This window comes from Carettochelys insculpta, chromosome 1 (genome assembly GCF_033958435.1).
Source record: "Carettochelys insculpta isolate YL-2023 chromosome 1, ASM3395843v1, whole genome shotgun sequence".
Taxonomy (NCBI): Eukaryota; Metazoa; Chordata; order Testudines; family Carettochelyidae; genus Carettochelys; species Carettochelys insculpta.
Genome location: NC_134137.1, coordinates 222,410,858 through 222,437,524, shown reverse-complemented (window position 1 = coordinate 222,437,524; position 26,667 = coordinate 222,410,858). Strand labels below are relative to the sequence as shown.

At 39.8% G+C, this 26,667-nt stretch overlaps 1 protein-coding gene across 14 annotated transcripts in view; it reads left to right on the top strand.

The window, feature by feature from the left end:
* ZBTB20 (zinc finger and BTB domain containing 20) overlaps positions 1-26,667 on the top strand; it is a 750,151-nt gene that overhangs the window by 397,815 nt on the left and 325,669 nt on the right. For 9 of the 14 annotated variants that reach the window (XM_075000257.1, XM_075000214.1, XM_075000293.1 and 6 more), the window contains one exon: positions 15,255-15,391. The exons of 4 other annotated variants lie outside the window; for them this stretch is intronic. The gene's annotated coding sequence lies outside the window, so the exon portion shown is untranslated. The remainder of the gene's footprint in view (positions 1-15,254; positions 15,392-26,667) is intronic. One more of the 14 variants, XM_075000248.1, reaches the window with a different exon arrangement.

Sequence of the window (26,667 nt, the reverse complement as noted above, 5' to 3'; positions counted from 1 at the left end):
TGCACAGTTCTAGCTGAGATGTTGAAAGAGCAGTTTGGAAGCCCAGCGTTGGACTATTAAGGTGCTGCAAAGTAGGACTGAAGAATCTGGTCAGAGGTATCTGGCGATGCGGGAGTATGGTAGCAGTATATAATGAAGCTAATCAGTAATGTGACACACTACTAACATTTAAGGAGAGGGTGAACCCTTATATTGTGTATGCCTATTGCATACTGAGCTGTTGTCACTCACTTTCATGAACCCCAAATGTATTTATATCTTTCAAAGGAATGCTGTTGTTGACCGCACTTTCTGTGTATGTGTATAAAATAATGGATGTGACTTCTTGGGGTAATTTTAAGATCTTCTTTTAAAAGGACTCACCATCTCCATTACACTTACTCAGAATTTGTCTTGAAGTAACTGCCCTTAGTTCTCCTACACTTTTGCCCCTTCACCAAATTATCTGAGTTTCTGTTCTTATAGCAATCTAGCCAGTGAATTGGGCAAAACTGTTTGAACATTTCAACTCCTCTGGCCTCCTTACTTGTGCAGTGGAAGATGCATGGGTCAAATTTGCAAAGTTTGTACTTAGAGCAAAGTCCAGATATCTTCAGTGATAAAGGTATTGGCCATATCTGTATTATGAAAGTAAGAGAGAGTGTTTATGCGTACACTTAGTTTGTTATTGTATTTGGGCTGTTTGTAAGATAATCTTAATGGAGCAGGCTTGTTTGCTGTAATCAGCCTTTCCTGAATCCAGCACACACACTCATGTCTTATCTTCAGTATACCACAAATCTTTTTTTTTCCTCTTTGCTTGTACTATACAAGCTTGATGTGTGTGAGTAGTATAGTTTTTCTGGAAACTTTGAGTCTGATCTGAGACAAGAGTACTGCTACAGCTATATAGCTCGGACAGTGAGCTTGTCTAAAGCCAGGTTAACCAGTATTGGAACTGGACCAGAAGTTGAAAGGGAGACCTATATGAAGAGCCAATGTGAATCCAGGGCTATGTCTACACTAACAGAAATCTTTGAAATAGCCATGCTAATGGCTGTTTGGAAGATTACTAATAAGGCACAGAAATGCATATTTAGCGCCTCATTAGCATGCCGCCGGCCACGGCTATTCAAAATTGCTGTGTTTCACTACCACGTGGCTCATCCAGATGGGGGTCCTTTTCGAAAGGACCCTGCCAACTTCAAAATCCCCTCATTCCTGAATAAGGGGATTTTGAGGTTGGCAGGAACCTTTAGAAAAGGACCCCATCTGGACAAGCCGCACGGGAGCGAAACGTGGTAATTTCGAAGAGCCGCGGACAGCAGCATGCTAATGATAGGCTGAATATGCATTTCAGTGCCTCATTAGTAATCTTTGAAATGACCATTAGCATGGGCATTTTGAAGTTATGTGCCAGTATAGACACGACCAAGGAGTGGTATCTGTGGCAAGTCAGGATCCTTTCCTTCTGAAGTAAATACTAAATCAGTGCCAAGGCAGATTACTAGAGAGAGCTTGACTGCTGGAGGTGCCATTTCAGCTAAGTCGTAAGATTCATAACCACATCTCATTTTAAGTTCTGAGGACACTTTTTGTAAAAACTGGAGCAGAAACCATGGAATCTTGCATGGATTCCAATTTAGTTAGTCACATTCAGTTGTCCCAAATTCAGCTGGTATAATAAGGTCCTTCTTTATAAGAATAAATGTTTCACACTCTAGAGCTACATAAATTAAAGATGGGAATGATTTAAACTCTAAATATTAACACCCCCACCTTACCCCAATTTAGATGAAATTTGCATCTGCACACTTACTTTGTAATTTGGGCCCATCTCTCATAAAAATGCAAATCCATAAGTAGAGGATTTTGCCTTCATTTATTCATTCATTCACTGTTTTGTTCAGACATTTCTTGTAGCTTTTTTTTTAAATAAGAAAAAAGGCTTTGTTAATTAAGTAGATGTTTTAGACATGATCCTGTGCTGTTTCAGAGCTTCAAAGGTACGAGCCTGTGACAAAATAGTCAGAATAGTTGCCCTGTCCAATGGGTGTCTCCTGTATTCATAAGAAATTTGATATGTGACTAAGCATGTATCATGCGGTATTAGTATACATTGAATTTATTGCTGAGAAGGTCAGTTTAATTTGAAAAATACATTTTCCATCATCCTCAAAAGTGAGTAGCTGGAATATTGATGTGTTTAGAGCTGAAAAAATAAAATAAAGGCTCCCTAAATTCAAAGCTGTAAAAATAAATAAAACAATAGTTTACGATCTGGACGCATTCAAAAATGTCTGCATTTGGGTAGAGCAATACACATGAAAAATAATAATATAAGCTATAAAATATCCCAAGCAAACAAAAGCATCTGTAGATCATACCTGGGTGTCTGGTATAAACAGTGAGAAATTTCTTCCTCTTTCTTCCCATTTCTTTCTTTTCCCCTGCTATAGGTGAATGCTGTCAAATCTCTCTGGGCCTCAGCCTGAGGTTCTATTATCAGTCATTCTTCAGAAAGCTAAGGCCATCTGTGCAGTTTGAAGGTATCAGAGAGGTAGCTGTGTTGTTCTGTAGCTTTGAGAAAAAGAAGTCTTGTGAGTAACAGATATTTTGGAGCATAAGCTTTCGTAGGCAAAGGCCTGCTTTATCAGATGTATGAGTGGGGGGATGGTTTCAGAGGGGTATTTAAAGAGTGGGGTCCCAGTAAGAGGGAGGGCGAGAGCTGGCAAGGTCTATTCAGCGAGGTGGAAATGGCCCAGTATCAACAGTACTTATCAAAAGAGGAAAAAACAAGTCAGATCAGACAGGGGGATGTGAGCCTTCGTCAAAGTCTAATGGGGAGATATTAGTCTGAAGAGGTGAGTTTTCCAGGGGACATAGTCATGTAATGTGACTTCATATGGTTCTGAAATAAAATGTATATTTCCTTATGTTGTGTGTCTTGTGCTAAAAACCAAAAGGTAGGTTGCCATGCATCTAGAGCAATTCCACTCCTTGACTTCAGTGGGCTTTGGATCTAGTCTGTTCGTGTAATGGGGATTCAGCATTCAGGATGCTGGAGAAAGAGACACCCTGTGATATCCTCTGGCTCTCTAGTTCCTAGACTAATCATGCAGCCTGTAATGCGCACTGTCTCAACACATAGTCTCCTTAATCTGTGCTGCTGTGGATGCTTATAAAGATATAGTCCTCCTGATGTTATCACAGTATCACAAGTTGTTTTGGGAAAGTCTTCCCTGACATACAGTTTTCCATGCCCTTACTGGAAATTCCTCTGAGGATTCCTCTGTCTTATTTTGAATTGTTTTTCACTCTCCTCAAGATACGAGGCAGGCCACATTGCTGGCCAACTGAGATTGTAAGTATTGTGGCATACATAACCTAGGTTCAACCCTTATTTGACAGCTGTCAACAAAAGAGACAGTAAGAAATTAATAGGGCTGTCGAGATTAATAAAATTCATCACAATTAATTGTGTAATTGAAAAAATTAACCATTGTGTTAATAATAGAATACCATTTAGTTTAGTATTTTGGGTGTTTTCTACATTTTCAAATATATTTTGATTTCTATTATCATACACATTGCTCAGTCTGTATTGATTTTGATTACAAATACTTGCACTGTATAAAACAAAATAGTATTTCTCAATTCACCTAATACAGGTATTATAATACAATCTATAATGAAAGTTTAATTGATAAATTTAGGATTATGTACAAAAATAACTGCATTCATAAACAAAGCAATATAAACTTTTAGTCTACTCAGTCCTACTTCTTGTTCAGCCAGTTGCTCAGACAACCAAGTTTGGTAACAATTTGCAGGAGGTAATGCTTCTCACCCACTTTTTGTTTATAATGTCACCTGAAAGTGAGATTAGACAGTCACATGACACCATTGTAGATGGCACCGCAAAATATTTATATGCCAGATCACAAAAGATTCATGTGTCCCTTCATGCTTCAACCACCATTCTAGAGGACATAGGTCCATGCTGATGAGGGGAGCGACACCTGTTAATTTTCATCATCTGAGTCAGATGCCACCAGCAGAACTTTTCTGTGGTTCAGATTCGAAGATTTCCGCATTGGACCATTGCTTTATAAAGCATGCTAGTACTAGTACTGCTCAGATTTTGGATGACACTTCAGATACTTAAATCTTGGGTTGAGTCCTGTAGCTATTTTTAGACATGTCACATTGGTACATTTTTTGCATTTTGTCAAACCTGCTATGAAAGTGTTCCGAAAATGAACATGTGCTGGGTCATTATTTGAGTCTGCTATAATATGAAATATATGGTAGAATGCAGGTAAAACAGATGATGTACAGTTCTCCCTCTGCAAAGAGTTCAATCACAAATTTAATTAACACATTATTGTTATGATCATGATCAGCATGGAGGAATGTACTTCAGAATGATGGCCAAAGCATGAAGGGGCGTATGAGTGTTTGGCATGTTTTGTACATAAATACCTTGTAACGCCAGCTGCAAAATTGCCATGTGAATACGTATGCTTACTTTCAGGTGACATTGTAAATAAGAGGCAGGCAGCATTATCTCCCATAAATTTAAACAAACATGTTTGCTTTAGTGATTGGCTGAACATTAGTAGGACTGAGTGGACTTGTAGACTCTAAATCTTTACATTGATTTGTTTTTGAGTGCAGTTACATACCCAAAATATTACATTTAAAAGCCACGCTTTCAGAATACAGAGATTGCACTACAATACTTGTATTAGGTGAAGTGGAAAATAATATTTATTTTGTTCGTCATTTGTGCAGTGCAAATATTTGTAATAACATAAAGTGAACACTGTACACTTGGTATTCTTTGTTGTAATATAAATCAATGTATTTGAAAATGTAGAAAAACATCCAAAATATTTAATAAATATCAATTGGCATTCTATCATTTAACAGTGAGATTGTGATTTTTTTAAAATTGCAATTAATTTTTGAATTAACAGCATGAGTTAAATGCAGTCAATCAACAGTTAAACAGCCCTGGAAAGTAATAATTAGGCCGCACTCTTCCCTCTGAGTCAATTTTGGGTCAGTGTGCTGGGAGTCATGATGCTGCTGAAGGCAATATCTTTCAAGGGAGACATCAAAGCAAGAGTTTGACCATATGTAGCCATTGTCATTACATTTCCCATTACTCTTTTCAAACGGGTGTAGGTCTTAGAAACAGTGTGCTGGATAAAATCCAGGTAATTATTGTTGGGATAATCTCACCTTTTTGTGTATCCTGTTGGTGCAACATCAGTGATAGTTTTGGCTCCTTTCTGCTCCCCCCACAGGTTGATTGCTCTGGAATCTTTCTTTACTTCATTTCCTAAACTACCTTGCAGTGTTGCTGTTAAGTCGGTGCTGCCTTCCACCCACAAGGTGACTGTGTTTCAGAGATCAATGCTGTGATCTCATGTTTTTGTTAGTTTTGTATGTTAGTGTGTGCACAAGCAGGCAGGTCCATGCTCTTGCACAGAGTCATTTGCGGGACTGAGCCCTTAGTTTATAAATGTATTTAAGACTCTTTAAATCACAAGTTTTTCTATAAATGGACAATCATTATTTTTCATCTGGGAATTCTAATTTTGGCTATGCTGCCACATAGGGCCTAAAAATCCCATAATTCCTTTGCAGCCAACACAATAGGAAGCTGTGTTAGTCTGTACTGCAACAAAACAAAACAGCAGAAATATAGCACTTTAATAACAGAATGATTTATTTGGTGATGAGCTTTTGTGGGACAGACCCACTTCATCAGATCAATCTCATTTCCACCACAGACTGACATTCTCTGTTACAACAGGAAGTTGTTGACTTTAGGACATAACGAGATGAAAAGATGGTTTAGTGGTAACTATAGTAGGGCCGAGCAAATAATTTTCAACAAATGGTTTAATGGCAAATGTACCCTTTAAAAAAAATCTGCACCAGGAGTATCCCCAAATTGATCAGTCTTTTTAAATTGAGTGTGCACAGGTATTTATTTGATAAACATCTCAGAAATGTGTGTTCTTTGCTACATTCTTTCACAGTGAATACAAAGGGAAGGTTACAAATGGACTAAGGAACAAACTGGCTGGTCCTGTCTGAATGGAGTGGGAAAGAGAACACAGTCATTGTCCCCAGTGCTGCACTGCCCTTTGAGAATCAAAATGTGGCCTTTCATAACTAACTCAAGGATGTTTTACTGAACAGTTTGTTGAAGAGCTGGAAACAAAATACAGGAGTTTGATTCCTAATCTAGTATTTAGACTATGCCTCATGTAAAACCTGTGTTCTGCACACGCCATTCCATGTATCTTCCTTGGAACAATATGCATCTTCCCCTATCCTGGGGACAGATCCCATGCATTTTGTGTGCCATTACCAGAGAAAACTAGTCACCGAAGCACTGCTGATTTGCCTTAGTCTGTGAGACTTTTTCTCACAGTTCTGCCTGTGGTGCCTGTCACTAGCAGTCAAATAAGGACAATTTTACCATTCTCTCCTGCTGCTGTGATTTTTTTCAGTGCCAGTACATGTATTTGTTATTCTTTATAACTCCCTTTGAAGTTGGGAATCCAAGGGGAATCTAAAACCGACCAGATGTTTCTGCTGTTGGAGAAACAGAAGACAGCAAGGATTAAGTTTAACTGAAACTTGGTCCTGTACAAAAAGCATTACAGCTAGAATTCTTACTCAGATAGTTGTTGAGTTTTTTTATATATATTTATATATATTTATACTTGCCATCCTGAGTAGGTGATATCTCATGTCATCATGCCCAGGAGGAAAATGAATGGTTTATCCAAGTAAATACTGTATCAGTGACTGCCTGTGTTGATTTCCCATATGGGATTTCAGTTCCATTACACTGCATATTTCCCACCTACACTTTTTATACTGCATTTTTTCTTAACAAAAATCACTCCCGTGTCACTTTGTTTGGAGGGCAGACATGCAGATCCATCCAAAGTGAATTCAGTGCTGCCAGCGGGTGGGGAGTGTGACGTGCATAGAAGGAGGGATCGGCGAGAAGACAGGAATCAAATGAAAACATTTATGTTTAACTCTCTCTCTCTTCCTGTTGAAGGCAAAAGCAAGGAAGTGACAGGGAAGAAGGCAAAGGTGATGGATTTGGAAACTGAAAGAGACATGTTAATTTCTGCTCCCTGAGGCATAAAAGGATTCTCCTGTATAAAAAATATAGAAAAGGATAAATGTGTTCAGGAGCAAATGCTATTTTCAGTGTCTTAAGATTGTTACAAGCAATGGAAGGTGCAACAAAAGTTCAAAACTAGTTTTTTGGTTGGTTGGTTTTTTTTAAAAAGGTACTGTACAATACCATGAATCTGCAAGACTGTGGTCTGAGATGTCCTCAAATCCTCTCAGTTGTGGTCAGGAAAGAGGAAAAACATAATCAGAAATCTCAAAGTTCCCAAGGGTGTTAAGAATCGAAGGACAGTCTGCAGAGCCCTGGTCTTTGGGGCGTTCATTATTGGGCATAACTCAAGCCACAAAATCCTGATCCAGATCCTCATTTAAAACACCACAAACTTCAGGGGTATTTGGTTAATTTTTTTATTAGTATAAGTTTCCATTAAAATATAAAGGCAAAAATAATATCTGGTCCCATAGATATTGGGCATGGCATGAACACATCTAATGCGGGAGTATGGTTTAGAAAGAGACCACTATACATGCCAGCAGACAACACAAACTGTGGTTCCTTCACATCAAAACAACAACACCTTACCCTGTAGCAGTAAGAAATGGAAGCAAGATGCTTTGAGTTTTGTCTTTAGAATTAACTATTTTCAGTGCAATACTGTGTGAGGTAACAGCATCAGATTTTTTTTGTTTTCTCTCTTGCTGGCCCATATTGTTTAGCTCATCTAGCATTGTAATGAAAATGATAATTTCCAAAAAACAAACAAATCCAACATATCACTTAGTTTATGTTGTCTTTGGAGAGAAATGTAGAATGGAAACAACAAACAATGTTAGAGATAATCATCTGGGGTGAAATCCAGGCCCTGCTGAAGTCAATGATAGTTTTTTATTAACCTCAGTGGAACGTGGATTTCAACCACAAACTTTTAAATGAATTTGGAGCTCATACCTGAGAGAAGGGAAGGAAAGGCCAATAGTTAGCCTAAGACTTGAGTTCTGGATTCAGTTCCCTTCTCTGTGACAGGCTTCTTGAATGACCTTTATTTCCCATCTGTAAAATGAAGACAATGGCTTCCTTACATCATAAGAACATTGTGAGAGTTAAATTCATTACAGACTCGAGCTACTTAGATAGTATGGTTATGGGACACATATAATTAGTTAAAATAGGCAAAGGGACTTAATATAATGAGTCAACTGTGTATGTTTTGGGAGTAAGGGAATGTCGAAGTAGGGTGGGTACTTCAAAGTGCCTGCTGCTAGACTGCTTGCCGCCACTTTGAAGTTAACAACTTCAAAGTTCGCATGGTGAGAATTTTGCTAATGAGGTGCTGCATATGCATTGCAGCACCTCATTGCTATTCACTCATCGGGCTCCTTTATATGCCCCCTTCGAAGGAGGGGGCTAGTGTAGGCAAGCCTATATGTAATTTCATGCCCAGAGTCCCATTGGCTTAGTTGTTAGGCTAAACATTAGGTTATATGTTGGATTTGTCCATTAAATCATTTAAATATATATAATATAGAATCATAAAAATGAAGGGAGTCTCGAGAGGTCATCAAGTCCAGTCCCCTGCTCTTATGGCATGACCAAGCACCATCTAGACCATTCCTAGTAGTTGTTTGTCTAACCTGCTCTTAAAAATCTTCAGTGATGGAGATTATAGAACAATATAGTACTTATAATACAGGTTGAAACTCTCTATTTCAGCACCCTTGGGGTCTGACTCATGCTAAATAAGAGAATTTGCTGAATCATGTGAGTTCAGTATTGTCTAGCAGAATTGCCAACACTTCCACTGCTTACTGGGCTCTTAGAAGACATTTAGTGGTAAATTACAGTTAAATAACAGCACAGAACACTGAGTGCCAGGGCTGGTGGCTGTAAACAAACTTGATTGGATCACAGGAAGCTTGGCCACACCTATGATAAATGTACGTCCAACTAACTAAAATCATGTCAGACTGCAGGTGATGCCAGATGAGACTATCAGTTTAGAGAGGTTCAACTCGTACTTAGATAATGTGTATTTTAAGATTGATTTTCTTATTTGAATTATAAAATGATAATAGTAACGTAATAGTGATAAGCCTCCATCTCAAGGCTTATATGTACTTGAGCAAGTAAATACATATATTTGTGCATTGTTTCCACTGTCTCCTGTCCTGATTACGCTGTATAAAACAGTAATATAAGCAGCTGTATATGTGCTACATTTGAACCACTTCAGTAAAGAAAGTGAAATCTCCTATGCAGATGAGCATGAAGGAATATGAAAAAGTGCAGTAGCCTTATTTGTTAAAAGAATATGATAATATTCATTGACAGGGGAGCTACAAGGAGCAATTATCACAAGCTGTGTCTTTCAGACAATGCTGTCAGTTTTTCCTCTTTGATGAGTACAGCTGGGCATGTGATGCCAGGGCAAGAAATTCCTTGGTGTCTGGAAGCCTAGTGTATTCGGTGCAGGTCTGTCCCAGAGTACTGGCTGTCTGGAACAAATAGTGGAAAAGAAGGCGAGGCTCTATGGCTTTGGAACTGTAAGGAATTGCTAATGTCAGGGACAAGAGAGTTTCTTTCAATGACACCTTACTTGTGCACATGTGTAAATGGGTATACAAAACATAGCTTGTGCTCCTCCAATATTTCCAGTTGCATCTTGAGGGCCAGAGTCTCAGCTGTGTAAATTTGGCATAGCTAAACTGATTTCACTAGAATTATTGATCTGGCTCAGAATTCCTTTACCAACTCAGCCCCACTTCCTTTATAGTTTAAATGTGCGCCCTGGATGTTTCTCCCATGCATAATAATTTAGATTTTTTACAGAGGAATTCTCATCTTCAAATCACTTTACAGATATTTACTAACTAAAGTCATAGTACTTGCTGATGGGGAAACAAGCAGTCCACAAAGTTTATACACAAACATGCACTCCAATATGAGGTTTTTTTACCTGCAGAGTTTCAGCCCAGCTCATCCTTGGGGTGAGGCAACAATTCTAGATCCAAATTTCTCTCAGAGTTAGGGATGTTCACTAATAGTGCAGTCATTTGCGCCTGGTACTTATAAATGTTGTTAACCGCAAAGATTGATGCAGAGAGTGATTTTTCTAAAGCATTGATGACAGGACTGGAACCCCCTGCCTCCCAGGTCTAGACTCAGACCACTTCAGTCTGTTTGTCTTACATACTTCAGATCTTGTTGTATAGGTGGTGTTGGAGGCAGTATGTACCATTCATAATAGCCTTTTATTGGCTCTTTTAGATCAGTCAATTGATTACATGTTCCAATCCCTTTTGATTATATTTATACAGTATCACTAGGAGCATCTTGTGTCCAGTGCATCTGCTTATTTTGACTCTTACCTGCTGTTTTGCTGTAATGAACTGAATAAATGGTCCCTGTTCTCATTCTTACGGTTTTGTTTGTTTGTTTTTTCCAGACAGCCCTCTCTCAACGCTGCTTTATAATGTTCTGTAGTTTCTCCCTTGACAGCTTGAAGATTCTAGGTATTCAGCCAAATAGTTCAAATAATGGACCCGAAAATGTAGGTTGTTAATTATTTTTCGTTATGATGGCAATTAGTATGTTACAGTGGAACCTTTTGGTAATACTTAAAATAGCTTTGGACATACCGAGAACTAGAATAATAATTTGCACTTACACAGCACTGAGGTTGGAGACTATCAAAGCACTTCATAGCATTTAATGAACGAAGCTTTCCACCCAGGGAAGTTCTAAGCTAGTGTAATCCCCCTTTACAGAATGAAAAACTGGGGCATGGAGAAGTGAAGTGACTGGCCTAAGGACACACACTAGTTATGGGCAGAGCCAGGAACAGACTCCAGATCGGGGTTCCTGCCACAATTGGACAGCATAGGCAATTCTTCCAGTCTTGGGCAGGAGAGTGGCACTTATCAGGGTGGTAGTGTGCTCCCTTTTCAGCAGGCCTGATCTGTGGTGCTCACCATAACGATAGTATTTGTCCCTGCTTCTGTTGAACGTGGCTGTGCTGACCTAATGTATAGTAAGTAGTGTGCCTTCTGGCTGTCACACAGATACTGCTCCCATTCTTGACTCTTTGATGCAAAGAGCTTGCACTTCCTCATCCCTTGTCTTCCTTATCCCCAGCTCCCAGAATAGTGACTCCTCTTGGCAAGGAAGAACCTCTTCTCTGCTCTGTTAGCTCTCTTACTCGTCCACAATGGAGAGGCCCTTTCATTTTGCAGTGTCTCCTCCCTTCTGGTAGTTAACACTTACAAGACCAGCATCCTGTCTCCTCTACTTGGCCCCTCATCTGCTGAAAGAGTAGTTCTTTCTGATATTCTGGACCCCAGCTTTCACCACAGGGGAAGTTCACTGATGGTTAAGAGGGAGTAAGGCTCACCCTCATGCTAAGTTTTTGCTTGGAAGGTCAGTGTAGTTGAGTGAGGGAGAGAGATTGAATGTGCTATAACAAATGAGTGGGTTTCTGATGGGAGAGAGTGAATGAATGTGAGAGTGATTGAGAGCATACAGGAAAAAAATAAATGAGCCAATGTGTGGGTGAATTCGAGAATGAACACATGAGAGAAGATGGCAAGGAAAAGAGTGAGGTGGAACAAAAGTCCGTTCTTTATTCTCTCAGTAGCCAGCCCATAGAGCACCATTTTGTTTTCTGATTTTTTTAGTATATACTGTGGAGCTGAGTATTTTCTTGAACCATTATGAGCTCTCAACTCTACAAAACAAAATCCTCACTTAGGTTTTGTTACATTTATTTAAACAGGACACAAATAATAAATGTCATCATGCAGTATCCTAACAGGATTATTTCAGAATAATAGTTGTCTTGAAAATCCTGGCCTTTACGTTAAAAGAGAATTAGAACATTGGATAAAATCTGTGTTGTGGCAATCCAGGGCACTATGTAATGAGCATATCCACTGTGTGTTAAGGCTGTCCCCATGAAATGGATATCAGAATTCAGAGTCTGTGTAGCTTTGGATTTGCAGCAAAAATGTTGCTGCTTGAGAACTATTTGTAAGTTGTATCAGCAGTTGGTGCTTTTCTCTGTACTGGTGTCAATAGTGGTTTTCTGCTGGCACAGGGATTGCTAATTATTTGTATTATGTACTAGCATATTTACCAGGCTTTACTCAGGTCCTTGTTCAATTAAGTTTATTTTGAAAATTTTAGGGAAATGTACATGTTATAGTTAAATGATTGTATTTTTCAAAAATGCAGTATGTTATTAGATTATTTTGATGATCTCAGATTCCCTTGAAAATGGAGTGTTAACATTTGGTGGGTTGTAATAATTGTTGTAAATAGTAATTCTCTTAGGTGTCCTTTTTTCCTTCATCTCTATAAACTCTTATCATTCACTAGCTGTGTCTACACGTGCACGCTACTTCGAAGTAGGGGCACTAACTTCGAAATAGCGCCCGTCGCAGCTACACGCGTCGGGCGCTATTTCGAAGTTAACTTCGACGTTAGGTGGCGAGACGTCGAAGTCGCTAACCCCATGAGGGGATCGGAATAGCGCCCTACTTCGACGTTCAACGTTGAAGTAGGGACCGTGTAGACGATCCGCGTCCCGCAACGTCGAAATTGCTGGGTCCTCCATGGCGGCCATCAGCTGGGGGGTTGAGAGATGCTCTCTCTCCAGCCCCTGCGGGGCTCTATGGTCACCGTGGGCAGCAGCCCTTAGCCCAGGGCTTCTGGCTGCTGCTGCGGCAGCTGGGGATCCATGCTGCAGGCACAGGGTCTGCAACCAGTTGTCGGCTCTGTGGATCTTGTGTTGTTTAGTGCAACTGTGTCTGGGAGGGGCCCTTTAAGGGAGCGGCTTGCTGTTGAGTCCGCCCTGTGACCCTGTCTGCAGCTGTGCCTGGCACCCTTATTTCGATGTGTGCTACTTTGGCGTGTAGACGTACCCTTGCAGCGCCTATTTCGATGTGGTGCCGTGCAACGTCGAAGTTGAACATCGACGTTGCCAGCCCTGGAGGACGTGTAGACGTTATTCATCGAAATAGCCTATTTCGATGTTGGCTTCACGTGTAGACGTAGCCACTATGTTTTAACAAAAGAGGGCTATAGTCAATTTGGTTCCCAGTAATATTTTCTTCTAGTTTTCAAACCTTACACGTTGATTTAGCTGTGGCAAAACTAAGCACTACTCCAAATTTCTGTTTTATCTTTTTTTCTGTAAGGTTTATTGAGAAGCAGTCCTGTTCTAGGTTCATCCTATTTTCTGGCTCATCTAGGTGCAGTCTCTATCAGGAATCTCTCAGCTATGTCAGTTTTGAGGACTGTACTATATTTGATGATTCAGTTTCTTTTCTGTTTGGTTTTATGAGAAGCAATCCCATTCCAGGCACATCCCAGTTTCCTGGCACAACTTAAACCCTTACATTGCTTTATGTTATGATAAGAGGAAGCGGTATACTGAATTTGGTGGTCCTAGATCTTACTGTTTAGGAGTTCTTGAACAAACAGACAAACACTCTAAAATATAGAATACTTACCATACCTAGTCAAGGACCAGGACCCCATTGTTTTAGGGACTGTACAAACTGAACAAAATGACAGTCTCTTCCCCCAAAGAGTATATAGAAATGTAGGTATTTTTTCATCCTTTAGGTTACATTTTCTGGCTACAATACATGCAGCTGATCATTTAAAGGATCCATTTAAAGAGCACTGAAAACAGTTATAAATAACTATGCATAAATTGTTTAGGTCACCAGATAATTGTCTCTGAATTCCAGATTGAATTAATCTATATATTTCTTAGGATACTTGAAATGGATCATAACTGTCCAGATGTTTTGACTAGGTCAGTCAAGATAAATATACTTGACAATAAGCACTGCCCGAACTGGTATTCCAGATGCTTTGCAAATGAAGAAATTGAAGCACCAAGAGGTTGAAAGACTTGAATAATGAAACACAATCAGCTTGTGTCACAGTTAGATATAGATCTCGAGTTTTACACCTTGGCTATGGTTACACTACAGCGCTCTGTCAACAGAAGTCACTGTTGGAAGAGATTTCCCAACTAAACTTCTGTTGACAGTGTGGCCACACACACACAAGCCAATCAAAAGAGTACGCAGCACTATCGACACAGTGGCTGGTCTGCCCGGCCACACTCGACAAAACAGGCACCCGGAAGCAGAGCAGATAGGAGAGTCCATTATCCTGGACACCGTGTTTATCAAGAGAAGGCCCACTAGAGCATCCACACAGCTTTTTTGTCAACAGAGTCTGTCAACAAAGGGAATTCTTCCTCATCTGGGAGAGGCAGAAGGTTATGAACCAAAGTGGTGAGTTTTGTCAACATACTGTCAACAAAATGTGTGGATGTTCCAACAGTGTTATCAGCAAAACCAGGATTTTGTCAGCAAAACTCACTGGTGTAGCCATAGCCATTATGTTTTGATTCTTGAATGGGTACAAATTGTAAAAAAAAAAACAAAACAAAAAACAAAAAACAACAACTTATAAATGTGGGGAACTGACACTCCTCTATGATGATGTGATATGGAATAATAAAGAGTGGATTTCAGACTTTTAAATCCATTCTAGTGATTTTACAGTAAGTTAGAAATGACCAAACAAATAAATGTTCATTTTTCTAGTGCACAAGTTCAGTCAGCCAAACAAAGACAGCTTTTCATAGCTGACATATTTATTAAAGAAAGCACATTTTCAGATAGAATAATACCATCTTTTCTTAATTCAGATCTTTCATGGCCTGTACATGTTTTGATTTCTGTGAGGAGGTACTGTTTGGCCTTCCTTTGTGTTATCTAAGGTTACTAAACTATGGGGTTCTTCTTCCCTGATACACACTAGATATGTAGCAAGAAAATGTTTGCAGATGAGTACCAAGAGAGTTTTATTTGAAGCCTGTAGAAAACTAACATTTCTTATATAAGATTCATCTGTACAATTGTGTCAGATTATGTTTTCAATATCAGTTCGTATCATCATGATTCAAAGTAGACATTAATGCACTTGTGTTGCTCTCAACTGAGTTCTGAGATTCCTGTTAGCTATATGCTTTATTATTTTTATTTATTATTCCCAGTCTTATTAGTTTTTTTTTAATCAGCAGGCCAAGCTGACTCACTGCTGTTGACTCCCTGACCTGCTTCACATTCAACCTCCACCTGTTTAGAAAGTTTAGTAGCTGACATTATATCCCCTGGGATCTTCTGGGCAGTGGACCAGTGAAAAGCAAACCAAAAGGTAATACTTCCTGCTTGTGAGGCAGGAGCGCTATAGTCACATAACTAAATCACTGTTTTACTGATTGCCCAACCTAAGGAATGGGAAAGAAGGAGGAAACCTCATGCAGAATGAAGAGAGCTGCCTGAAAAAATTTTTTTTGCAATTTCAGCTGCCAGGAGTGCTAAGGGAAGAATACTTTCCTGTTCTTGATCTAAAATGCACTGAAATGGAAGTGAGATGCAGAGGAAGTTAGTCAGTACTTAGTGGAGTGGGAGTTAGGATTCTATTCTTGGTTCTACCATTGACATGCTCTGTGACTTACTTGAATTGCCTGTGTCTCAGTTTACTTTTGTGGTCAGAGAAGATTGTAATAATAGGCACTGTGATGGGTGCTGTTACTATTTTAGATGTTTTTATTCTGGTAGTGCCAACAATGTTCTAGGGTCTGTGCACACACAAGGAAAACTCATTATTCAACAAAATTTACAAACTAATTAAGTGGCAAGTATAGGAGTGACTACCGAGACAGTATTAGTATATAAATAATGGTAATTAATAATTGTGCTAAGTCTCCAGGCATACCTATTGTGAGTTAACTAAATATTTCTAGAGCTTTAAGAAGATGCTGACAAAGCCTTGCACATTTCTTAAATATGATTTCTCTCCTAACAAGACAAATTTCTATATGCTTATAACTAATCATTATGTGACCAATAATTCTCACCTCTTTCATGGTGGCATAGGAACACATTGTTAGGTAGCTGCACTACAGTACGAACAGCCATATTGGGTCAAATCAAAGTCCCATCTAACCCAGTATTTTCTCTTCTGACTGTGGCCAGTGCCAGGTGCCCCAGAAGGAATGAGCAGACCAGGTAATCATCAAGTGATGCATTCCCTGTTGTTCCATCCCAGCTTCTGACAAACAGAGGCTAGGCTTTAAATCTAGTCCTTATTAAGTGCCTAAGAAATCTCATATTAATAGAAATGTTAGATTCAGTTTTTTAAAATATACATAGAAACAGAGTCGTTCTACTTTTTGGATTTAAATATTTCCCTACATTGTTTTTACAATCTCAGAGGAAATACATTCTTCTAGCACAGAAGAGTCACCAGCTGAAACTGACTAGAAACAAAAATGAAGCTGAGACACCAATAGTCATTTCCCAAGATAAACAGCATGTAAAAAAATAAAGCTACATCAAAACATAACAATAGAAGAACAGTACATTAATTTCAGCTTAATACCCTCAAGTGTTGTTAGTAACATAGGTAAGGAAATTACTTAATAAAAATATATGATTTTTAACTTGGCAGTGTCCTTCTTAATTAAGTTATGAGATCCTCCAATGAAAGATGTTATAAAAGTGCAGTGTGTAGCTTCTATTATTTATAAGAGAAGGCTGAAATTCTAGCTCCGGCCAATTTAAGCAAGAGAAATCTCATTGAAACCTTTCATTCTATTATGGGTATTTCTAAAGACACCTATCTCACCATGGTATCTCTAACCCTGTAGCTGATTAGCTCTTTAAATCACCTTCCTTTTGATGCAGGAATTACAGATGTTTGCCATCATTTTGGCCAAGCCATACATACGTTGGAAATGCAACTAAGTGCTTCTGGAAAGAAAATTGCATTATTTTCAAAGGTGGTGACTGTGATGAAATAATGTTTGAAAGCCTGTAGCTATCCCCACCTAAATTACAAAGTACTAGTTATACTAAATCAGCTTCTTGCTACATATTTATTTGTTTATTTACAGAACCTTCAGTGCAGTAGCTGAACATCCTCCCAGCTCCTAGTATAGCACCAAATCCTGCTTACTTTATTGAAGCAAATAAGTCCCATTAACTTCACTGGAACTAACTAAGTAAACAAATAAAGGACAATTTGGCCCATATATGCAATTAACTTATCACTGCTGTCCCTTTCCACAGTATTTAGCTCAGTTCTCTGGTTACTGAGGTACTGTAGAAATTAAATTATGAATAATGTGAATAGAAGGTAAGGATGAAATCCTGGCCCTGTTGAAGTTGATGGCAATACTCAGTAAATTCACTGAGTGTGATCAGAATTCCATCCTATATATCCAAACTATAAGCCCTTGGTGCAGCGATCTGATAGTTGCGTTGACTTACCTGAGTTTAATTGCCTATCACATTCTTGGGCACTATAAAAAGTGAACAACAAATGATACTCAAAATGTATGTGGGAGCACATTTTTGTAACACCTAGAAGTCAGGTAGGTCAAAAGGCTGTCCCAGTCAGTAGTTAGAGTTTGGACAAGAGGCCTGATTTCTAGGAGGGCTAGTCGAAAACTAAACCTTCATATTGATGGCTTATGCTTTCTTAGTTGTCTCAAGATGATGTGCTAGCTTCTTTCGGATTTATCGGATGTGATATATCAGACCCCAAGTATAGCAGGACCATGAAAAGAGCAAGATGAAAATGGGGTTGAAAACAGGAGTTAGCTAAAGGGAAAAAAAAAAAAAGAAAATGCATGTAACAACATGGACCATACCATAACATGACTTAGCCTTGGTTTCTTTCTATGTATAGATTCAGTGAAGAACAACTGTTGTTGGAAATTTGTGAAGCATCACAGATACTGTTCCGGTTTCTGATTCACTCTTTCCAATTGTCTATCCTTTGCTGATGATGAGGTTGAGGTATAGAGATGCACTGCTAATAAGTGGAATGTCAAACCCAAAACTGTGACAGGAACTACTAGTGTCTCTGATCTGAAATAATGTGTCTGCGAGATACAGGAGGCAAAAAAACATGAGACAGGCAGGGAGTACTGTGTAGGGAGTGAAACATGCTATCTATGTAAGCTGATTGGCCCTTGGCCAGACCTTGAATAGACTGCAGACTTCCAGGGTATCCAGCTTGGAGAATATCTATGCTATCCTAACTAAGTTAGCAGCTTTGTAAAAATCCCTCTTATAAACCAGTCCTTTAGAGACATTTATCTGCTTATGGCTGTATCTACACTAATCCAAATCTTCGAAATGGCCATACAAATGGCCATTTCGAAGATTACTAATGAGCTGCTGAAATGCATAGTCAGCAGTTCATTAGCATGCCACCAGCCACGGCTCTTCAAAATTGCTGCTTTTCACTGCCATGCAGCTTGTCCAGAAAGGAGCCCTTTTTGAATGGACACCGGGAACTTCGAAATCCCCTGTTCCTATTTACTCTAGGTTCGATGGGGACAGGTGACCAAAGCCCACAGGTAAGTAAAAAACCTGGAGACCTGGGAGTTGGGTTGAAAATGGGAGGGATCATGGGCTACAGCAGCAGAGAAAAAAGAGGGACTAGGCAGAACTAGGGGAGGGGCAAAAGCATATCAGTATCTTAGATGCCTATATACAAATGCAAGAAGTATGGGTAATAAGCAGGAAGAACTTGAAATCCTAATAAACAAACACAATTGTGATATAATTGTTATCACAGAAACTTGGTGGGACAATACACATGTTTGGAATATTGGTATAGAAGGGTACAACTTACTCAGGAAGAATAGGCATGGTAAACAGGGAGAGGAGGTATTGCCTTATATATCAAATATGTGCACACCTGGGCTGAGGTGGAGGCAGGAGACAGGCATGTTGAATGTCTCTGGGTTAAGTTAAAAGGGGTAAAAAACAAGGGTGATGTCGTGAAAGGGGTCTACTACAGACCACCTAGCCAGGTAGAAGAGGTGGATGCGACTTTCTCTAAACAATTAAAGAAATCATCCAAAACACAGGACTTGGTGGTGATGAGGGACTTCAGCTCTCCAGACATATGTTGGGAAACTAACGCAGCAAGCCACAGACTATCCAGAAAGTTCTTGGATTGCATGAATGACAATTTTTTATTTCAGAAGGTGGAAAAAGCTAGTGAGCGGAAGCAGTTCTAGATTTGATTTTAACCAACAGAAAGGAACTTGTTGAGAATTTGAAAGTGGAAGGTAGCTTGGAAGAAAGTGACCATGACATCACAGAGTTCATGATTCGAAGCAGTAGTGAAAGGGAGAGCAGCAAAACAGAGACAATGGATTTCAGGAAAGCAAATTTTGGTAAACAAGGAGAGCTGGTAGGTGAGTTTCCCATAGGAAGTAAGATTAAGAGAAAAAACAACTAAGGAGTGTTGGCAGTTTTTCAAAGCTACATTATTAAGGGTCCATAAGCAAACTATACTGCTGCATAGGAAAGCTAGAAAGTATGGTAAAAGACTGCCTTGATGTAGCCAGGAGATCTTGCATGATCTCAAAATCAAAAATGAGTCATATAAAAAGTTGAAGCTAGAAGAAATTACAAAAGGTGTATACAGGTAAACAATGCATGTATGCAGGGGCAAGATTAGACAGGCCAAGGCACAGAACGAGATCTAATTAGCTAGAGACATAAATGGTAACAACAAGTCATTCTATAAATATGTTAGAAGAAAGAGGAAGACCAAAGACAGGGTAGGCCCACTACTCAGTGAGGAGGGAGAAACAATATCAGGAAACTTGGAAATAGCAGAGGTGCTTAATGACTTCTTTGTTTCGGTATTCACCAAGAAGTCTGATTCAGAAATGCCTAGTGTGGTGAATGCTAGTGGGAAGGGGGTAGGTTTAGAGGACAAAATGCATAAAGAACAAGTTAAAAATTACTTAGAAAAATTAGATGTCCTCAGGTCAACAGGGCCTAGTGAAATGCATCCATGAATGCTTAAGGAGCTGATAGAGGAGGTTTCTGAACCTTTTGCTGTAATCTTTGAAAAGTCCTGGAAGTGAGGAGAGATTCCAGAAGATTGGAAAAGGGCAAATATAGTGCCCATCTATAAAAAGGAAAAAAAGAACAATACAAGAAACTACAGACCAGTCAGTTTAAACTTCTGTGCCGAGAAAGATAATGGAGTAAATAACTGAGGAATTAATCTGCAAATATCTGGATGAAAATAAGGTGATAGGTAACAGCCAGCATGGATTTGTAATGAACAAATCATGCCAGACCAATCTGATAGCTTTATTTGACAGGATAACAAGCCTTGTGGATAAGCAAGAGGCGGTAGATGTAGTATACCTAGACTTTAGTAAGGCATTTGACATGGTCTTGCACGATCTTCTTATGAACAAACTAAGCAAATGCAACTTAGATGGGGCCACTATAAGGTAGGTGCATAACTGGCTAGCCAGAAAAGCAAACATGATTTGGGGATATGTTAACAGGAGTGTTGTGAGCAAGACATGAAAAGTCTTTCTTCCTCTCTCTTTAGCGCTCATTAGGCCTCAATTGGAGTATTGTGTCCAGTTCTCGGCACCACATTTCAAGAAAGATGTGGAGAAATTGGAAAAGGTACAGAGAAGAGCAACAAGAATGATTAAAGGTCTAGAGAACATGAGCTATGAGGGAAGGCTGAAAGAACTGGGCTTGTTTAGTTTATTAAAGAGAAGATTTAGAGGGGACATGATAGCAGTTTTCAAGTACCTGAAAAAGGGTTACAAGGAGGGGGGAGGAAAATTGTTCTCCTTGGCCTCTGAGGATAGGACAAGGAGCAATGGGCTTAAACTGCAACAAGGGAGGTTTAGATTAGACGTTAGGAAAATCTTCATAACTGTTAGGGTGGTCAAACCCTGGAATAAGTTACCCAGGGAGGTTGTGGAATCTCCACAGCTGGAGATATTTAAGAGCAGGTTGGACAGACACCTATTGGTAATGATCTTAGATGGTATTTGGTCCTGCCAGGAGGGTGGAGAACTGGACTCCATGACCTCTTGAGGTCCCGTCCAATTCTAGTGTTCTATGGTTCTGTGATTATCGGCATATTCAGGTGAGTAATACTTGGATGAAGAGGCAACCCAGATTCCATAGCTTTTACAGTCAGCATCATATTGAATGATGAAGTGTGTAAAAAAGAGTGAACAGGTGGGTGAGGTGACCTTACAACATATGAAGAATTGTATTCAATTCTGAATTCTTATTTTGTATCTATAATATCTGATATATCTCCTCAGTCGGTCCCTAGTTCCCTAATTCAGGGCACAAGTATATTCTGTCTGAAGTCTGGGAGTTTACATTCAGACAGTTCTGTCCCTTGGTTTGAAGGAAAATGTATTACCTCTGTGGAGTAAGTACATCTGTAAATCAGACAGCAGTACAAATTCCTAGGTTTTTCAAAGCTTTTGGGGGGAATAATGTGCTGCTCTGGGGAGCTGCAAAAACGTTCCAATTAATCATCTGGACACAAGGTTGTGGCTCGAGGGGCTATTTAGCATGGAGTTAGCAGAGTCACTAAAATCAGAAGCAAAATGTTAGGGTAGGTCACTGAGGTCTGCTGCCTTTTAATTTGTAAAATTCTGCTATCTGAAGATGAGCCTGTATAGAATTGCTCAGGCAGGGCTATTCAGGAGCTACAGCACCAATAAAACCTGTAATTGTCACTAATTTCACCCTCAGTGGTATTTGTTCTATGCAACTGCTGTTTCCTCTTCCTAATTCACATTATAACTGAGGGGTTTTGTTTTGTTTTTAATCCACATGAGTAGACAAGCTCATGAAACGGTCTCAAGCAGCAAACAGCTTTGGATACCAGACAAAGTGAACTAATCTCCAGTTTATGAATGTTTTGCAATGCTGAAGGAACAAACGCTTCAGCAAACAGCTTTAAAGAGGGAAAGGGGAACGGTGTTGCTGAAGAGTAATAGTGATAGAGGAAGAACAATACCGCCAAGAGAAAAATGACATGCTGCTTAAGGAGATTTATGTAGAAGAGGACAATAGAAAGATCAACTAGAAGGGCACAGGGATCGAGGTGAGTGGGGGAAACAGGAGATGGACTATGTGAACATGGAGAGAGAGAGGGCAGGAAGACCTCCCAAGTTCCTGCTAGCCAGACTTTGGTTTGAAAAGGAAAATCTAATTAAAAACAATAAACAAAAACTAGCTTGTTCTCCAGATTGATGAGGACAGGGCAGTTCAGAATTGTTCTCTGCTGTCATACGGGTCAAGCTGCTTCAGACTACAGAGTAGCAAATAACGTTGTGAGCTCCCTGGATGAAGGTCCTTATAGAAGTCCAAAAGATTGTTTAAAGGACAGCTCCACCAGTTCTTAGCCATTATTCAGGCAAAACTAACATTCAGAACTGAAAACAATCAAGCCTCCATTCCTAACCTATTGTTCTTATAAACCCAGGAACCTTGCCTGATGCAACAATGTGTAAACTAGGTTACAATGATGTCCCTGGTTTCTGTGTGGTTGCTTTTGAGTGTAAGGAGGAAAAGGGTGGATATCTTCCATTTGTTTGTGAACACATTTCATCTAGCCATTGTCAGTAATCGTTAGTTATTATCAAGTAATAACTTGGGCAGCTGTTTGGGAACCTAATTCTCATCTATTAAAATGCTGAAAATTCTTTGCTGAGTAGTCACATGGGATGCTGAGCACCCACAACTTCCATGCAAGTCATTGTGAGTTGAGAGCTCAATAGAGTGTTCAGCACAAGGCAAGAAAAAAAAAAAAAGTCCTGTATGCTCTTAGGCAGACCTTGCTCAAACAAATTCCCAGTGAAGTCAGTTGACATTTTCCCTGAGTGAGAATTGATTTAAAAAATTAGGGCATAATTCTGAACTCACACTACTTTTTGCCAAGGTGTGACTCCCATTACTTCATTTGTATTTCCTCTGATCTACACCAGTGTAAGAGAGACCAGAGTCTGGCCCTGCATAAAGATTTGGCCCAACATCTGTAGTTTTTTTGCATTTTATTTCCCCAAAAGGACAGTTACACTAGACTGTAATAACCCTTACCTCAAAGTTCACTTGAGCTAAGTTGTTCGTATAAAAAAAAAACAAAACCCTAAAAATAAAAGTTGAGCTGTGCTCAGCCAGGGTGGGAAATTCCATTGTGGCTGAAAGCCCATGGCAGGTAGAGTGGAATTTAATGAAGGAAACTGCTGTGTTTTTGTGTCTTTCTGTATGTTTTTCCTTTAAAACCAAGAGCTGGGCAGGCTTCCCGTTTGACCTGATGTGACCCAAGCAAATTACTTCTTATATAAAAACAACTGCAGACGTAGAGAATGTGAAAAGGCACTGTATCCTTTTTCCAACTCAGAGAAAACGAAAGCCTGAGAAACAGGACGGCCCTGTCAATACTCGTTGAGCAAAACTATCACTCAAGCCCAATAAAGAGAGATTAGAACAGGCTTTCTTATGCCAGAGGGATTCATTATAAGTTGGATCTCTTCATGTGTTTTTTTTTTTTAAACAGACACACTTACCGGCAGTTGAAACAAAAAAATCCATTTTTGGATTGCGTTTTGTCAGAGGAGGGGAAAGGAAGCACTGATAAAAGAGGAAAATAAATGTTTTATCTAATATTCTAAAACTAAAAGTAAAATAATCAATTTAACTTTAGGAAAGACAACTTTTAGTTTTTGTTGCAGCTCTGGAATAGTCTAGTTGCAGCGTTTCAGGGTGTGTCCATTGATATTGTATTCAGATGTGTTGCCTTGGCATGTGTACTGACAGATTTATTTAAAAAACAAAGCAAAAAAATAAGCATTGTGTGCTTGTGAAATTACTTCATAGAATCCTTTCTTTATGAATTATTTTGATCACAAGCCTGTTTAAATTTCTGAAGCAGTGTTTGTGTTTTAATTGACTTCTTTTTAGAGCTATCTGCTCTAAAGTTGGCATCTTCCACATAACAGTATTCAGAGATTCAAGGCGGGAAGGAGCAGGGAAAGAGGTATGGAGGCTTTAATCAGACCAGAGGACTAATGTAATGCATAATCAAATTCACATCTGCTGTGGATCACAAATGAAATGAGTTTAAAGGTCTTTACTTAGTGCCTACTGTACAGATGAATATAAAGTGGAGAAGTTGTTTGGCTAAGGGACAAATAAACAGTCTTTGATGATTGTCATACTCTGTCATTGTATGGAAGAGGATAATAGATATTGTTTTCCATTTCTTCTGAACATTAATCAAAGGGCTTCCCAATCAGGAAGGGAGCATGTGGTAATCTCTTGGAGAGACACAATCTTGTGGAGTCTATGCAAAGCCATTAAGAACCCCATTTCCAACATATGGCATTTGTACACACTCAATCACCTTCAGGCACATTTCTTTTGCTTATAGTCACTTGTGTGCACATATGCTAATGGTTGTGCAAATGTTTTTGAGCAAATGGCACTTGAACAAATGGAACCTATCTTAAAAGTCATGGCCCTAAAAATTGATTTGGCCAGGAAAGTATCCATGTTTAGGATCCCTGTGGAGATTTGCAATCTCAGTGCTGGTAACTTGCACTAGGAACCAACCTTCATCAGCATTGTCATTGCTTAGGTCCTGTGCTCATTCATAAGATGAAAGATGATACTCTTAAAACGAGACATGTTCTAGTGGTTAAAGCACCATGTTAAGAGTCAGAAGAAAAGGAAGGGTTCCATTTCCTCCTGTCCCCGAGATCTTGGACAAGTAACTATTTATTATTGAGGTTTATAACCATCATGGTATTTGGGCATACTCATCAGTGTCTCAGTTCCCATAATAATGCCTACCTCACATGAGTTTGGTGACTGTTAGTACATGCATGTCCTTTAAGATCAGCTTCAAGCTTCAGGATTCTAGGATTGTTAACAAACATAGGTAACCTACCTACCTACTGATGATACTTACATTCTGCAGTAGTACATACTCCAAATTTGTAACTTAGTTATAATATATATATAATATTGAAAGTACTTGTTTTTATCATGTATGGGTGGTGAGACAGAGAGCTGGTACCATTGGGCCATTATTAGTACAGGGAGCTTAAATTTTTTCAATACCTAAGCTTCTGAATTTGCTGGTTAGCTCATGATTTGTAAATGATTTGCAAGGCCAAAGAAGAGAACAAATGAAGTATTACAGACTGTTGTGAAGTATATTTAAGAAATTGCTATTTGGTTATATGGCCACCACAGTAAACAAAATATATTTTTTCTTTCTATGTGACAACCTTCTCAAGACAACACAGCTCTCAACCCCTGGATTATTTGTAGGGCCCTGTCAAATTCATAGACAGGAAAAATGCGTCATGGACTGTGAAATCTGCTTTCCCCATTATATTTGGCCTTTTATGTTCTTTAATGCTATACTGTACAGATTTCACTGGTGAGACCAGCATTTCTCAGTGGGGAGTCCTCGTCCAAAAGGGAGTTTCAGATGGGTTGTAAAGTTATTTTAGGGGAATTGCTGCATTACCCTTACTTCTGTGCTGCCTTCAGAGCTGGTTGGCTGCCAAACAGCAGATATTGGCCAGGTCCCCAGCTCTGAAGGCAGGACCCTGTCAGCAGCAGCAGTGCATAAGTAAAGGTGGCAATCCCACATCATGCCATCTATACTTCTGTGCCGCTTCCTTCAGAGCTGGGCGGCCAGGGAGTGGCAGCTGCTGACTAAGGGCCCAGCTTTGCAGACAGCAGCACAGAAATAAAGGTAGCAATACCAATTCCATCCTGTCCCTACTTTTGTGCTACTTTTGTCCATGGCTCTGCCTTCAGGGCTGGGCTCCTGGACAGCAGCCACAATTCTACAGCTGCCCAGTTCTGAAAGCAGCATCACCTTCAGCAGGAGCAGACTGAAGATGGAGGTCTGGATGAGAGGAAGAATGCAGGAACAGGCTGCGGAAGCCTGGTTGGGAGAGGTTTCAGGAGCAGGCTAGTGGTGGTGGGTCTGGGCAATGGGGGTGGGGTGCTTACCTGCTTATGCTACTGTTGCCACCACAGCCTCTTCAGGCTGGGGGAATGACAGCATGGAGAAGCACTCCTTGGAGAGGCTTTTCCCTGCTGCTCCATGTACCACCCTTCACTGCTCTGGCTAGAATTGCAGCAATCAGAGCAAAGGTGGAAAAACCTTTATTGAGGTAGTGCTGCGCTGCCATTCCCCCAGCGGAGGCAGGAGGAGCAGCAGCGTACAGAGCCCAGAGTTGTTTCCTGTCCCTGCCAGGCAGAGCCCGTGGACCAAGTCTGGCTCCGACTTTCTTCACTGTGGCCTCTGAGTCTTTGGGCTCCACAGTCCCCACCTGCTACAGGCTGGATGCTGGGGAAGGGAGCCCTGAGTCTCCGGGGCTGGATCCAGGCAAGCCGTGGGCAGGATGCGGACCACAGGCCAAGGCTTCCCAACTTCTGATATAAGACATTTTACAGGGTTGAGCAGCATATCATTTGGCATGGGAATAGCCTGTGGGTTTGAGGTTTATACTGTTGGGATCTGGCCTCCCTGTAAGTAGCCCTATAAATACTGTAAATGACCCAATTATTTGATGCTAAAATAGGTGCAAT